The following is a 15,660-nucleotide window of genomic DNA, read 5'->3' as shown; positions in this document are numbered from 1 at the left end:
CACACACACACTCACACACACAAACACACACACACACACACACACACACACACACACACACACACAGAACCATGTGGGTGACACGTTATTTCTCAGCCTTTGCTCTCACCTGTCTTGGCGCTCTTGTAAAAACCCTAATGTGTGGAAATATTCAACGCAAATCGAGTATCCCAGTAAAAATTGCAATTCCCAGGTTATTATAAGAAGAGCAAGGCTTGTGGAGAGGTGAAAAACGCCTTTAGAGACTCAAATCACCAAGCAGCACCGCCAGGCTGAAGTCTTGTAGTAACATAATACAAATATTACTGGGATATTCGTGTGGTTATTCCTTGATATTTTCTTTTCTCGGCTTTGCTGTCTAATACTTCTAAGTGCCACTACATCAGCAGCATGGCCTAATGTGTGTGTGTGTGTGTGTGTGTGGTGCGTGGCATATAAGATTCCGATTGTGGGACAGCTGTTGGCAGAGCCGTTTTACGGTGTTCAGTCCATTTGGCTTTAATGGCAGCTTTCAGGCGGAGCGCTACTCTATCCCCTCACCGCCCCCTCAATTACACCTCCTCTGATACTCTGCTGGCCTAAAGACTCCTGCAGTAAAATACACCCTCTGAAACGCAATACATTTGAAGAATGAGCTCTGACTTTTAAGATTTGGAGCTGTACTCTGATGATTTCAGGGACGCAGTGTTAGGCAAGCAGTGATGAAGGAGGCAGGAGAGGAAGTGTAACACCGCTCATTGGCCCAGTTTAACCGGCCAGCGGCGGCTTACTGGGGAAAATTGGTCATTTTGTCTTGATGAATGGCAGCCAGGAGGAGGGGGCTCTAGGTAGGCCTGTGGTCCGGGCCTTTCTCAGGCTGTAACATGCAAGTGGATATCGGAAAACTTAACACCAGTAGGCTAATGTGTTATTTAGCACGCTGTAATATGTCAAATTTCTAATAACGTACTGATAAATGCCCATTTAAATTACGCACGTGGCTACGCGTGTTCTCGTGACATTTTCTAAGTTGCGAACACTTGGCCAACAAAAAAAGAAACTTTTTTTAGTGATGCGTAACGTCTCCCGGTAATTCTTCATTATACAGGTTACAGGAAGACTGTAATGGAGTTGGTGAATGGAGTTTGAATCTACTGCTCTGACTCACCTGTAAACAATCCCAAAGTGTATATTGTATGTTTGAGTTACATGCATATTTTTCATTCTGTCCCATCGATTAAAATACAAATAGTGTTGGTAAACAGAGGACCAATGATCGATCATAAATTAAAAGAAATTGCCCAGAAACTTTTTTTCTCTATGTGTTGATATGTCCACATAAAATCATAATAATACCGACCTTATACCCTGTACTAAAATATTATAATAAATTATGTGGTATTATAAAATCTACATCTGACCATATATTCCCTATTTTAGAATCTAAATGTACTGTCATGAACTAAATTGCTACATCTTAACAGGTAAACAAATTAATCCATTTTAATAAACCGATTTGTTTTAATGAATTCATAACCTGGATAAGCCGGCATTATAAACTGTTGTACAATAGTTAAATGTATATAATTACAATCATACAAAAAATATCAATCGAAAAAGAAAGTGAGTGGAGTGAAGAAGAAGCATAAATTAATCTTCAACGAAAACACAAAAGAACAGTATTCATGGAATTGAATTCATAGTTTTCTCAAAGTTTACTGAGAGTTCATCTTAAAAAGAGAAAGTGGAAATTCATCTGAAAGTGTCTCTTAGTCCATTTTGTAGTGAAAAAAGAGCAATTCTCCTTACAAACCATGAATTGTCATCCATGAGCACACAATTAAGTGCACAGTCTTATTCAAAGCGACCGTAATAAATCGAAGGAGGTCGACTGTAAATGAAACAATATTTTCTTGCACTTAAAGCAACGAAATAATGAGGTATTTCCAGAAATCCTTAAAGTACAATCCTCCCTAAATCAATACCGCATTGGACTTGGTGCGATATCGATTAGTTGGTTGTTAGAGAAAAGGCCTTGACTTACACTGCAAAAAACTGCACCCTTGCAAAGAATCATCAGCCATATATTTTCTCTTTAAACGTGTTTTCTTGAAAACGTGCAAACGTATAACATCTGACATTGTCAAATGTACTGTATAGGTAATATTTCCAGTGTCCTTTTAATAAATATTTTTGAAAACGTGTAAAAAAAAAAAGACAAATTAACCTTGACTTCAAAATAGACTCAACTATGTGTTAAAACAACTATTTTTGCAGTCTAGCTCCTGAACTAAACCCCACTGTAGCCAGCCGTCTTCTCTCTTTTGGGTTTAAAATCTCTGATAAAAAAAAAGAAAGAAAGAAAGAAAGAAAGAGTGCAACGCGATATTAAATCACACATTATAGATGAGTTTCATCATGTGGACGCAGCCCTCCGAGGATAAACACGGCAGTGCGTGGGGTGAGAATAAGATCCAAGTTATTATTACTGTGGGAGCGGCCTTTCACTGGCAGCACCCTGCATCCTCATTACATCCTGCCCAAAAAGAGATGAAGGTCTAAATGAAATTATTGCCATCCAATGAACTCAAATTAGCCAGGCCACACCATGACAGACAGCTCGGAAGCAGAGAGGAGGGGGGGGGGGGGGGGCTGCAGAAATATAGGTGCTGGGCAGGTGTATGTTTTTGATGTGCATTTCATGGTTTCCAGTACCCCTTAAGTGAAGTTGGGCTCATTTTGAATCCCCGTGATTAACCGAGTTAATACACTGGTGTTATTAAAGGGACTGCAGTCACCTTGCAGCCGGCTCTCTGATGCCTAACCCCTCCTTCCCTTCCCGCCGGCTTACACTTTGTTCCCATCTATTTCGTTTCTTTATCAGCCATTCAAATATAACATTTCTCTCTCTCTCTCTCTCTCTCTCTCTCTCTCTCTCTCTCTCTCTCTCTCTCTCTCTCTCTCTCTCTCTCTCTCTCTTTCTCTCTTTTGTCCACAATCTCTCCATCCGGTTGAATAGCTTCCTTTCTTGTCGCTAAGGTCCTCATTGTGTTTGCTACCTGAGTCAGCAGGAGGGATGAAAAGAGGAGAGTTTGACGGAGGAAGGGCTAGTTTGACATGCAGGGAAGGAGACAGAGACGATGATAGGCGAGCGGGGCCCTATGAGGAGTTGAGTGAATTTACCTGCTCCTCCGGTGGCGCGCTGTGCGCGTGTGATAGTGTGTGAAGTTAACGCCACAGCGGCCGAGCCTACTTTATTGCTGTTTATCCCTGCAGCAAAAGCTGTCAGGCGGTGACAGATTGGCAGCAGCTCTAATCAGGGCCCTCTTCCCTTCTCTTTGAGATCCCCTCTCAACCCTTTCTCTTCTGATCTTTCACAAATGGATTGTTACTACTGCCATTTATTCTGTGGATTACACATACAATGCATCTATTAAGTGCAACTTTCCGTTTTTGTTACAAGTCGAACAATGTGGACATTTAATTGTTTAGTATATTATATATTTAGTCAAATAAAAACAAAGAAATGTATGGTTGGATTACATTGAGATACATTTTAAAACTATTTTCAATGTAGAGAATTTAAAGCAGAACGTAGAAGTTGCTGGTAAAAAGGGACATTTTTATTTTAAGGAACAGCTATTTCACTCTGATTTTTTAAAAAGAAGTATCCAATTAAAATAAAGAATATTTCTATGCTCGGCAGAATCTGTGACAAATCAAATTTTGTCTCATTTCAGGCAACTGGAGTGCATGGAAAGTAAGTTCAAATAATAAGCATTTTATGGATGAAAAAGATCCACAAAACATCCTCTTTGATCTTGTCAAGATGAAAAGAACATTGTTTATGCTACTGACCGTGCAACCTTTTGGTCCATAACTATATATATTATAAATATGTATAGCATTTTCATAGCAGTTTAAATTAACCAAAAAAGTCATGCGTTTACCTAAACTTTCCACCTTCCGGATGTGCATGGATTGTATTACAAAGGTAGATTTGTGTGTGTGTGTGTGTGTGTGTGTGTGTGTGTGTGTGTATGAATGAGTGTGTCTGCAGGGGGGTCTTGACATTCCTCACAAACCGATACACGAAGACCGTAAAAAGCAGAAGAATTAGCACAAGAACTTCAAGTATATATACTTGAAGTTCTTGTGCTAATTCTTCTGATTTTAGAAAAAACTGTAGAAAAACAATCTTTCTACAAGCACGACATCCAGCCTCAGCTGCCCGAGTCCCGAGCAGAGCCCGCGGAATAACAGTGGACCTAAAGCTATATTTCACTTAGAGTCTTCAATGGGATTGGTGCTTATCTCGCCAACACAGCGCTGCTGACCTGTAGGCTGCAGCATCAGTGCTGTGTGTTTGTGTTGAGGTGTTGACCTGTCAGGGGGGGACTTGTTAGGACTTTAACTCCGACTGCTGGCGGTCTCTAGACATCCGGGGGTGGCATCGATTTGAAACTTGTCCTGTCTAATTTGATGATAAAATCCAGCGTGCCCCGCCGCAGCACCATGGACAGCGCACTGTCTTGACCTTGCCTTGCTATCAAATTACCCCCGTCTGGGCAACGGTGGGAGCCCAGCACCAAGGTTACTATAGGCTGAAAGGGAGAGAGAGAGAGAGAGAGAGAGAGAGAGAGAGAGAGAGAGAGAGAGAGAGAGAGAGAGAGAGAGAGAGAGAGAGAGAGAGAGAGAGAGAGAGAGAGAGAGAGAGAGAGAGAGAGAGATGCTTCTTTTATATCTCATCTGAAGCCAGTGCTTTCTGTAATGCTGGGAAATCAAGAGGTGGTTGGCGGTTTACTTTGGCTTCAGCGGTGACCGCCTGTGTAAACATTACTCAGGCACACACACACACAAATACTTTATTATATGTTTCTTCATCCTTAAAGGACCCAGTAGTCCTTGCTTGATTTCCTTCAGTGTTTTAGTCACCTTTATTTCATTTTTAAAAGTGGATTTCAAACTGGCCATATGTAGCGTGGAGAAAGAAAAACTGAGGGTCACCTTTCCATGTAGTGGAGAAAGTATTCAGATCCTTCAGTAAAAGAAGCAATACTGTAAAACAGAAACACACCCTTGAAAGCCCTGCATTGAAAATGTAATATAAGTAACAGTGCATGAGTATTGTTAGCTACATGTACTCAAATTGTCAAAAGTAAAAGTACTCCTAATTCAGAAATATTGCCCCTGTGAGTGTTACCATTATATTACTCCATCATTACATCTAATGTATTAATCTGTAGTTGGTTGACGTGGAGCTCAATTTAACCATTTTACACACTGTTGGGTTGTTTCATCTTTAACTGTGCATCATATTTTATAAACCTATTCTAGTTTTGTACGTGAAATCCTAAGAATTGAGTAAAATATTTCTCTTACATTCCACTACTGCCTTTTTTCTAATGACTATATCGCATATTTGAGTATGCTTAAGATCACTCAGAGCATGTTTTGCAGGTTAAAGGTGCATATTGTAACATTTGTAAAGCAGATTGAAAGATTCCATCCACTTTAACAGACTATAAAAGTCATCTGTCTATCACTCCAGCTTCAGAGAAAAGCAACAGTTCTTCCTATACCAGTCAGCCTTGAAGTCAAACCCAACAGAATATGTAGTGTGTGGACGTCTGGTGAATAAACGTGTGTAGCAGTGCGAGTAAATAGATGCTAAGCAAAAAAAGAAAAAAAAAGTCATTTATATTTTGCAAATCTTCTCAGAGTGGTTACACCCTATCAGCTGGTGCACATACTGTGGTAACAAGGTGATTTGTGAACCAGAATTTCTAAAGTTTGAGAGAGAACCCACGGCACTGACGGAAGGAGGATTTAGTGATGGGGAGAGAGAGAGAGAGAGAGAGAGAGAGAGAGAGAGAGAGAGAGAGAGAGAGAGAGAGAGAGAGAGACTGTTTGATGGAGCTCTACAGCTTTGAGACAGCTTGTTAATTAAAACCCCAAGAGATGAGGCTCTGCAGCCACCGTCCATATCAGAGCACTGCTAACTATACTGACAGCAAGTTACTTAACAAGCGAGCGCCTCTCAATCCGGTACCGTTTTATCACAGGCAAGCAGTGAGATATTTTAATTCGTTAAAATCCCACTGCGGCGGTGAAATATCTTGTTTTCTACTTATGAAATTATGACAAACCTTCCTATTCTCTGTCATTCCATGGTTGGAGCCCAAATGGCTGCTTATGCCTCAAAATCCACACGCCAGCTTAAATGTGGCAAATTCGATTAAGGAAGAAAAAGAAAGAAATGTCAAAAAAATGAGTGAATTAGTCTAGACATAGGTTGGGTGGTATTACATTCTTAGCTTTATATTCAGGCGGTGGAAATTATTTCCTAAATCAAAGTAGCTTGTGATTTCAGAGAGGCAGATACTGTATGGTGTCAGTGCAGACACAAAGAGGCAACATTGAGTCAAAACAAAGGGGCTACTCTGTGTGTGTGTGTGTGTGTGTGTGTGTGTGTGTGTTTTATTTGGTGAATGCGTTTTCTGATCAATTTCAATCGAGGTCATCATGCGCTTTGTCCCCATGCATTATTCCACCTTAATTGAACCCGCAACCCGCCCTTTGCCTGCGGGATCTCTGAGCAATTCCAATTCTATATGCATGTGTGAGATGATGGCTTGTTAAGTCGAGGAAAACAAATACCAAGAGAGCCTTACTCAAACACTCAAAATGTATGACGGGCCATATTCCCATTGTTCCAAAAAATAATAGAAATGCTGCTTCCCTCTCTCCCTCCCCTCGCTAATAATATGTTAGCAAAGTGTAGGCCAACTCGTGTAAATAGCAGCGAGAGAAGACGTGGATTTGGAGGGAATGAAGTGAAGCTTGGGTTTGTGTTTTCTGGGGGGCTGCAGGTGGAGAAGACCCGGATCCAGTACCTGATGTGCCACTCAGGATCCAATGGGGAGGAAGTGGGACTGTGTGCGTGTGTGTGTGTTGGACGGAGTGTGTAGGACAAATGGATAATACAGCTCAATCAACAATAAAACTCCTGTCTGTGATAAAAGAGATTATTCAGTAAACTAGAAGGTCCCGGTAAGTTTTAAAGCTCTCCTCTTCACATCTGTCCGCTGTAAAAGGCATAAGAGTTCCTGAGCACTTCATCTGATGGCATATAAAATACATCCTCTCGTCATCATGAGGATCAACTATACTATTTACCGAGATGAGTTACCATACTCCAAAGAGACTCAGCTTTTAATTCCCATTTAATTTTACAATTAACTCCACGTTATGGCAGTGTAGTTTACATTTGTATATTCAGATGTCTACACGTGAGGAATAGATGGAGACACAGTGAGGAAACACTGCAAAATCAACATTCACAGCCCACATGGGCTGCACTTGTACTGTGTTCATCTTCAGTCACGTTAGAGGAAATCCATTCTCAGGATCTGTCAAGTGATCTGTTGGCAAATTAAACGACGGTTCGCAGTTGGTGATCAACACAAACTAAAAAAACAATGTCAGCTTCATAAAAAGATTCATCATTGCACTCTTATTCCTTTTAACGACCACATCCTGAAACAATTGACTTGATTTGATATAGTTTCAATTTACATCACAAATGTCAAAGGGAAAAGGTTGCTCGATTTCAAAAAAACAGCGTTTGCAGAGTTTACTTTTTATCGCAAGTGGCTCTTTTCCAAATATGTGTAAAGTGCGTGTTTCTTTGTCAGTGACTTCCGTATGAAGGCCCCAGCACCTGATCTGCTTGTGGCTGGTCTGGGTCCACGGCGCTTTTGAGCCAGCTGTAAAAGGCTCTCGAAGTCTCCGACACATTCATCAACGTCAGACACCGACAAGCCGCGATTTAGTCAAAGTGTAACAGCAGCCGTATATCTCCGAGCAGAGTGGGCCACTCAGCAAACAACACAATGGACCTTATTTTCTTCTCAGGTCCAACCAATCTAAAACAGATTATAAAATTGGACAGATGATCGTTGGATTGTTAAAAAAAAAAACATAACAATTGCGAAATTATACGTAGGCTACGTACATTTTCGTTCATTTTTTTTATAGATTATAACAAAAACAATACGCTGTTTTTGGTCTCCTACAGCTGGAACAGTCTTTCTCAGAGACACTTTAACAGTTCAGTTAAAATAAAAATAAATAAAAAATCAGTTAAAAAAAAAATTCTGCAAAGCCAAATTGCTAAAAATGTCAGCTGTAAAGATTTACAGTAAAGTCGGATTTAATTATCTGTTGCATGGTCAGATTAAGAATGCCTGTTTTACTTAAATTAATAAGTAGTCATTTATTTGAACATGGATTGTAAAGTCCTGTTGTTTCTTTCAACATAATTTAAATACGAATTAGTGTATATATTCTGCAACGTCACATGCTTAAACAAACAATTAATTATCTAAAGCTCAAATATTGTGCGATAGTGTGTGCTATTGTCAGTTTACATTAAGTGCGTTGCTGATCGCTGGTTTTAATCGATGTGATTCCTCACAGCTTAACAAAACAAACAGAAATGTCAGTCGACGTGGGATAATGCAATTATAAAACTCCCACACTATTCGCAGCGGTGGGGTTTGCATTCGAGGGGTTTGCAGCTGCTGAAAGTCCTGGTTCAAAAATGGCCCCGGAAAAGCTGCTCTGTGCTGCGCGGTGGTCTGTGGGCTGAGAGCGAAGCTGAGAGAGAGAGAGAGAGAGAGAGAGAGAGAGAGAGGCTGTGAGGCGGTTCTTGTGTCAGATGGTCCCACAACTCAGAGCGCCATCTAGCAAACAAAGGTAGAAACAATAACAGCACTGAGGGTCTGAGACGGAGAGGCTGTCTTTACGCACAGAGCACACTGGGGCGCAGAGGGACGCCACAACAAAGCGCCGCGCTTTAGAGCTCTCACTTTGTGTATCTTGTGTACTTTGCCGTTTGTACAAGATTAATATAATCCAGCTAAAATTGATTAATTACTGATAGTGTTACGTCTGCTGCCTTTTTCTTTTTCCACCAGATTACATTTTAAATAGCATCCGAGGGGTCAAGACAGCCAGCCAGCTGATCAGTGGTCAGGTGAAAATGGGAGAACTTTTAATGTTAAAGTGGGTGAGGGAGGGGAAGAGCGGCAGGTGACTCCCCCTAAAATCAACATGGCAAAAGCAAACATATGCTCTACATCTACTAAGAGGTGTTAAGGGGTGGGATGTGACCAAAGGAAAAAAGAAAAGAAAAAATTGGTATTATGTGTGTGAATGGTTAGTAATATGGCTCCAACACTTACATCTTCACCTACGCAGTAATCTCCCCTACTCATTCTACACCGCAGCCATTATTTCATATACAAAGACAGAACTAAGTCGTCTACCCTTGGAACATCATTGCTGGTAATGATGGTGCAATAGCAGTATAGCCACATGCAGTAGGAGCAGTAATAATGATGAGTAGCCTAATAATGACAGCAGTGGTAAAAGCCTGGGCGCGAGTATTGGGGCACAAGCACTATTAATCCAGCAATCAATGAAGAGCTATATATCAAAAAATGATCGCGCGGCACTGTACTTCACTCAACCGGCGGAACAGTCATGTTATTGTTTCTCTTAGTTCACATTATAACCAAAAAGGTAAAAAAAAGAAGTGCATTTATATTAATCAATATGTTTCTGTAAACTGAAAGGATTGTATAATTCTAGTTAAAATTATAATATAATTAGCAGATACGTACAACGATGTGCTTGCTTTAAAGGTTGGGCAGGTAAAATAAATCCTTCAATTTTGACACATGACTTAAACATGATACCGAAGTATAATAATACCAAAGACAACATGTGAGTGATTGGCCGGCTTCTGCAATGATGGATGAACCGAGGTGTCAGGGGAGAAAATTCTCATATTCTTTATCTTGTCATTCGCCCCTCGACAACCAGCAATTTGTGACAATTTTTGCTCGGTTTAGGCGTCCAATGATCCCCACAGCTTCCACACTGAAAACAAAGTTCAGACTGCATGGGCACACTCATAACTAGGCCACTAGTTTTAGAAACCTCTCCTAATTTTATTATATACATAATGATTAAGTGACAAGTGTGTGTGTGTGTGTGTGTGCGCGCGTGTGTGTGTGTATGTGTGAGTGTGTGTGTGTATGTGTGTGTGTGTTTGTCCTCGAAGTAAATTGGGGTATATGCACGGCAGGTGGGTACATTAATTGATTTATTAATTAATGGAAAATACAATTGCATGTTTATAACGTCTGGTCTGCTATTATGTGATCTTGTTTACATGGTCTACTATGCAGTGGTGAGGACTTCATGTGTGTTTTATTACACACAAAAAAACAAAAATCTTGGATTTATTTCAAGTAGGATTCTCCCTATATAATTATATAATAATTCAAATATTATTATACTACTATACTGTCTGTGTTTTTCTTCATTCCAAAACTGCTGCATGTGACAGTGTCAGTTGCAATGTACAGTATATACATGACATCATATTTACTTATCCCGTTTTTTCTTTTTCTTTTTTCTCATGGCAAAGCCTTATTTCGGTGCTGTAAAGAGTCTTTTCAGAAGGTTTCCTCTTTCTTCAGCATTATGGTGTTGTACCAAACCCGCGAGATGACATGAAATGCTCCACTTTAGCAGCATTAAAGGACCTTTCTGACAACCACACTTGCCTTGAATTATTCCAGTATTTTATTTGCACAAATTAAAAGGAAACCACTAAAGGAGAACATTGGACACCCCTTCTTTTGTGCACCTAAACCTCTATGTTCCACCTTGTCGTCCACATGTTTTATTTTCTCCTGCATGTTCTGCAGGCCATGCCATACCGAGACCCCACTTTCCTTAAATACCCACCACCTGAAAGCAGAGAGTGAAGATGTGACGGGGCGTATTTGAAGTATGGCGAGCGTTGTGGTCCACTTCTTTTCATTCCCATGCCTCAAATATACGCCCGCTTTCAAATAAGCCTCTTTGGCAATCCCATGCCTACCCCCCCCACCCAACACACACACCCCCTGCCACCTTGACATGAATGGGCGACTGACCTTTAGGGCCGTGTCCACTCTGCGGTCCAGTTTTATCCAAACAAGCCTTCTTCCCCCACCCTGCCTCATTCGGTGCCAGCAATTCTTTTCTGATATCATCAGCGGATGCAAATGAATTTGGACGGGGTGTGGGGGTGCATGAGTGGAGGGGGTGGTGTTGATGGTGTAGTCATGGGCAAAATACCACACTGGCCGCAGAATGCTGCATGTGGAGAGATGAGAATATTGAATACCCCACCACCAGAACCATCCCGGCATTCAACACTGCAGAAAAAAATACACATTCCTATTTCAGAAATATTGGCTGTGAAATACCACCAAGAAACATCGCCATTCAAATGAGATGCGTTTATTTCTGCATGGCCTTTGAAGAGAAGAGAGGGGTCGTGTCACTCAAAGAAGGAAAGGGCCACTCCGTTATAACCCCCCTCCTTTTTGCTCTCCCTCTCTCCTACCCTTCCCCTCTTCTCTCGCTCCGAGCGACCCCCACTACCCTCTTCCCCACACACGCGCTCGCGCACACGAACGCGCATTTTCACTATAGCTCGCTGGCTTTGGGGGCGACACCGAGGCTAGATTAGAGCTTTGCTCCTTTAACAAGAGAGAGGAGGCACTTCTATAATCACAGCGGCGGTATGTGGGGCCACAAAGAGTTTGCAACCACAGGGCGACTGGTCTTCTGTAGTGTGGTCCAAGCCGTGGGCAAGCCAGAGAAATGTTCTATCCAACGTATTACTAGGAACAAAACACAGTAGTGATAGTGCGTGAAGAGGTTATTAACCCACAGAGCACGGCAACAGACTACTTCTAAATCTCCAAACAGCACAACCCTGGCACCGCCTGACTCAAGACAATTCAGCACGTTGACGTGACCAAAACACAGCTCGAATGACCAAGTAATTATTTAGTATGTAGAGAGAGCAATGAATCCCTTGTTGACGATTTAGAGTGTGTTTCTGCGCGACTGCTGCCCCCCCCTCCCTTAAGCACAGCAGTGTTACATGGACATACAAATTTGATGGATGGTGCTGAGTAAGATGGAAAAAAGGCATGTATTTATCAACATACCGCATGTCCTCTGAGGTGGCTAAGAGAAAAAGAGAGAGAGAGAGAGAGAGAAAGAGAGAACCAACCATGGAGACTACAGGGAGTCAATGGGAAACCTTACCACTGTAAGGAGCGGTTCCCCGTGGCATAGATGAAAAATACCCTTCAATGCATCGTTTCAGTCAATCATAATAGACCTACAGCAGGCTCTCTGAGCAAACCAGGTAAACACAGATAGCAACAACATGAGCTGTAACTTTAACACATAACACAACAGTTACTTAGATATATATATATATAGATAGATAGATAGATAGATAGATAGATAGATAGATAGACAGATAGACAGATAGATATATATAAATATATAGATAGATAGATAATGTATTGATACCTTGTGTTAGAGATACATGTAAACTAATCACATTTGTTTATGTGATTTTTTTTTCTGTGATTTTCAGACAACAATTTTATGAGTATCTGCAAAAATGCATTAAGGAACAAACACTACATTTATTCTACCGCAGACTCACAGGCTGTTATCATGTCACAGTAAACCTATCAGTAAGAAAATGTGAACGGAATTGGTCTGCTACCCAAATACTGCGCTAATGGTACTCGCATGTGTTTAGTGGAGAGGTTGGATACCTGCTAAAAAGCTTGCCCATTCATAGTCAGTAGATAATATAGCAAAGGACTACAGACTACAGAGGGTACGGGCTCAGTGGATTATATCTTTACAAGCATTATTCTGCCTGAGTGACTGGCGGAAAAAACGCACAGGCTACAACAAGGATTGGTCAGGCATGAATGCGGCCTGTGTGTTTTGTCTTCATAACATATTAATCCATCAAACCATGAACTGGGGGCTGTTAGAGTCCTTTACTTTATTTATTTAATTAGTTATTTATTTTACTTAAAAGTAAACTTCAGATCAGGTTAAAAAAAGAGAACGTCCCCTGTACATAAAGCAGAGCTCACTGGTGGGCAAACTTTTTTTTTCTCCCTTTCTTTATTATTATTTTATTGTTTGCATACAATGCAGCGAAAATGGGTCACCCATACATTCTGTGTCAGCATTGATGTAATTTTAACAAAATGCTGCTGAGTAAAAAATCGAGGAGTTCGCTGACTGCGGTGGCACAGTCACACACCATCTGGAGTATATTAGACAGAGAAGCCGTAAATATTACTGAAAAGCCCAGGCGTTATCAGGTATGGAAGCCCGGGCCTTGCTGCATGGCCTCCCATATGTTGACATAATCAGACTGTTGGGATGTCTATCAAAACGTGTCTGAATGTAATACATGAACACAGTAATTAAATTCAGTTTGCCTGTGCAGATCTCCCAGTGTTGTTCCGTTTACATTTTTGGAGAGGTTGGATTATTATGGGATGATGTGGTGCAGGGGCTCACATGATTCTATCACAGTAATGAGGTTGCTGTTATGGTTGGACCATAAGCAACAGGTTAACTGGTTTCAACTCCACCTTTCCCCTAAAATCCATTCATGTAAGAGATCATTATTAGCATGAGTTGGTTGTGAGACGCTTTGTCTTTTAAGATGGCATCACTTTGCCGCTGAGAAACATGCACACATCCTCTCAAACTTGACAGAATGAATTAGGAGTTTCTCTTGAGCTGCAAACGCTCTGTTACATCCAATTCACACGTTTCCCCTTTAAAACCAAGCATTTCCTTTCCGACCATCCGGGTCTTTTTTTCTTCTTTTTTTTCTTCTTTTTTTCCAATGGATCTATTCCGCACAGCATGTAGTTTATGTGCTCACACGCGCGCGCAACCAAGTAAACACCTCTATTTGCGTAAACATGTGTCCATATATAGTAGCTGCTAAAGAGTACAACTATCAGAAAACGGCACTTTTTCTTTTAATGCCACGTGTTGATTATTTCCTTAGTGATGACAAGCGCGCGCACACAAACACAAACACACACACATACACGCACACACACACATACACCCTCTTTCACTTTTTACGTATATATCCCTCCTCCCCTTTCTCTCACACTTCTCTCTCTCTCTTTCGCACTCACTCCCCCTGGCTTTATCCGTTTCAGTCCGAGGAACACACAAGAACACTGTGCAAAACACACACACACACACACACACACTCAGAGGAAATAGAGAGAGAGAGAGAGAAAGACTGAAGGAGAAGGAGAGACAGAGGGAGAGAGAGCGTCAAAATGAGCCTTACTTTTTTTTTCCTGCCGTGAATCTTCATCCATCCGTCGTTGACAGAGCTTGACTTGGTCTAGCCACTTCATCCCCAGTGCTGAAAACTCTGTATAGGAGTGCGCTTTAATTAATATATTTCTGGGCTGTGTCCCGAACCCAGAAGCTTTAGCGAGGGAAGAGGAGTGCAGATTGAGACATATTGAGCCCGCTTTAAAAGGATCATTTCATCATGTGGGAGGTTGGGACACACAAAGTTTGGACCCGTGACTGGCATTCCGGAGAGACATGCATATTTTAAAACAACAAAGCAAGACAGAGACCGGGGGCCCCGGGGTGGGAGGGGAGAAAACTTGGAAAGAAGTTACTATCAGATGAACAGCTGTCATTGTTGGGCAAGACTTGAATGCATATTAAGATATAGTCATCTGAAAAAAGGAGCTTGTCTAATAATGTCATCGTCCCTGTATCACTCACTCAGATCTTTGGTTTCAATTCAGACATATATTTTACTTTCTTAAAATAGTATAACTGCAAATAGTGTATTTATTAATGCAAAAAAACACAACTTGAACTTTTCATGGTTCAGAGAATTTGAATTTAGTGTATTTTGCATTGACAGCGTTATTAATCTGTGTGTTTATTTTAGCCTACAGATTAAGTTGACAGCTTTAGTAGAAAACTATTGGACACACTTTTCAAAGGTGAAACATATTCTCCATTAGAGAAACTAAATGGAACCAAACGTCCTAAAAGTGGAAGAATATTGACTTATTATTGAATTATTGCAATTATCATTCACGTTCTCGTAATGAAACACGCATGCTGTAGATTTGTTTAGTCCTGAAATATGTCAATATTAGCAATTAAGATTACAATTGAAAACGTATCCCACGTCTATTTTGTCAAGTCAAACACAATTGTATATCTTTCAAGCGAGTGTGCTTAGCGCTGTCACTTCTGCACAGCTTTTACAACATCACTCTCCCCTCTTTTTTCTCTGCTTTACTGGAAGGTTTTATTTCTTGTGCACGGTGTCCATTCGTGCAAAAAGAGTGGAGAAGGCATAAATAAAAATGTGTTGGCTGTGACGAGAGATCTGTCCGCTGGAAATGAAGGGCCAAGGGAAGAAGACAAAAAGGGGGGGGGGGAGCATGCAGTGGTGTAGAGCTGGATATCTCTGTTAGTTGTCAGCGTTTAGTCCATGGCTGTGGAATGCTAATGAGTAAGGTCTCTCTCCCTTTCTCTCTCCTTTTCTCTTCCTCTCCTTCTCCCCCCCCCCCCCCCCCTTCTCCTGTCCACACCCTCCCTCCCTTTCCCCCCTCTCTCTCAGGGAGAAAAAGCGGATCGATAGCTGACCCGATGGTTTTGGCCAATGCTTTATTTATCTGGCCAGGCAATGATATTATCAGCCTTGAACGTTAT

The sequence above is a fragment of the Etheostoma cragini genome, chromosome 5 (genome assembly GCF_013103735.1).
Source record: "Etheostoma cragini isolate CJK2018 chromosome 5, CSU_Ecrag_1.0, whole genome shotgun sequence".
Lineage (NCBI taxonomy): Eukaryota > Metazoa > Chordata > Actinopteri > Perciformes > Percidae > Etheostoma > Etheostoma cragini.
Note: the sequence above shows the minus strand (reverse complement) of the source record.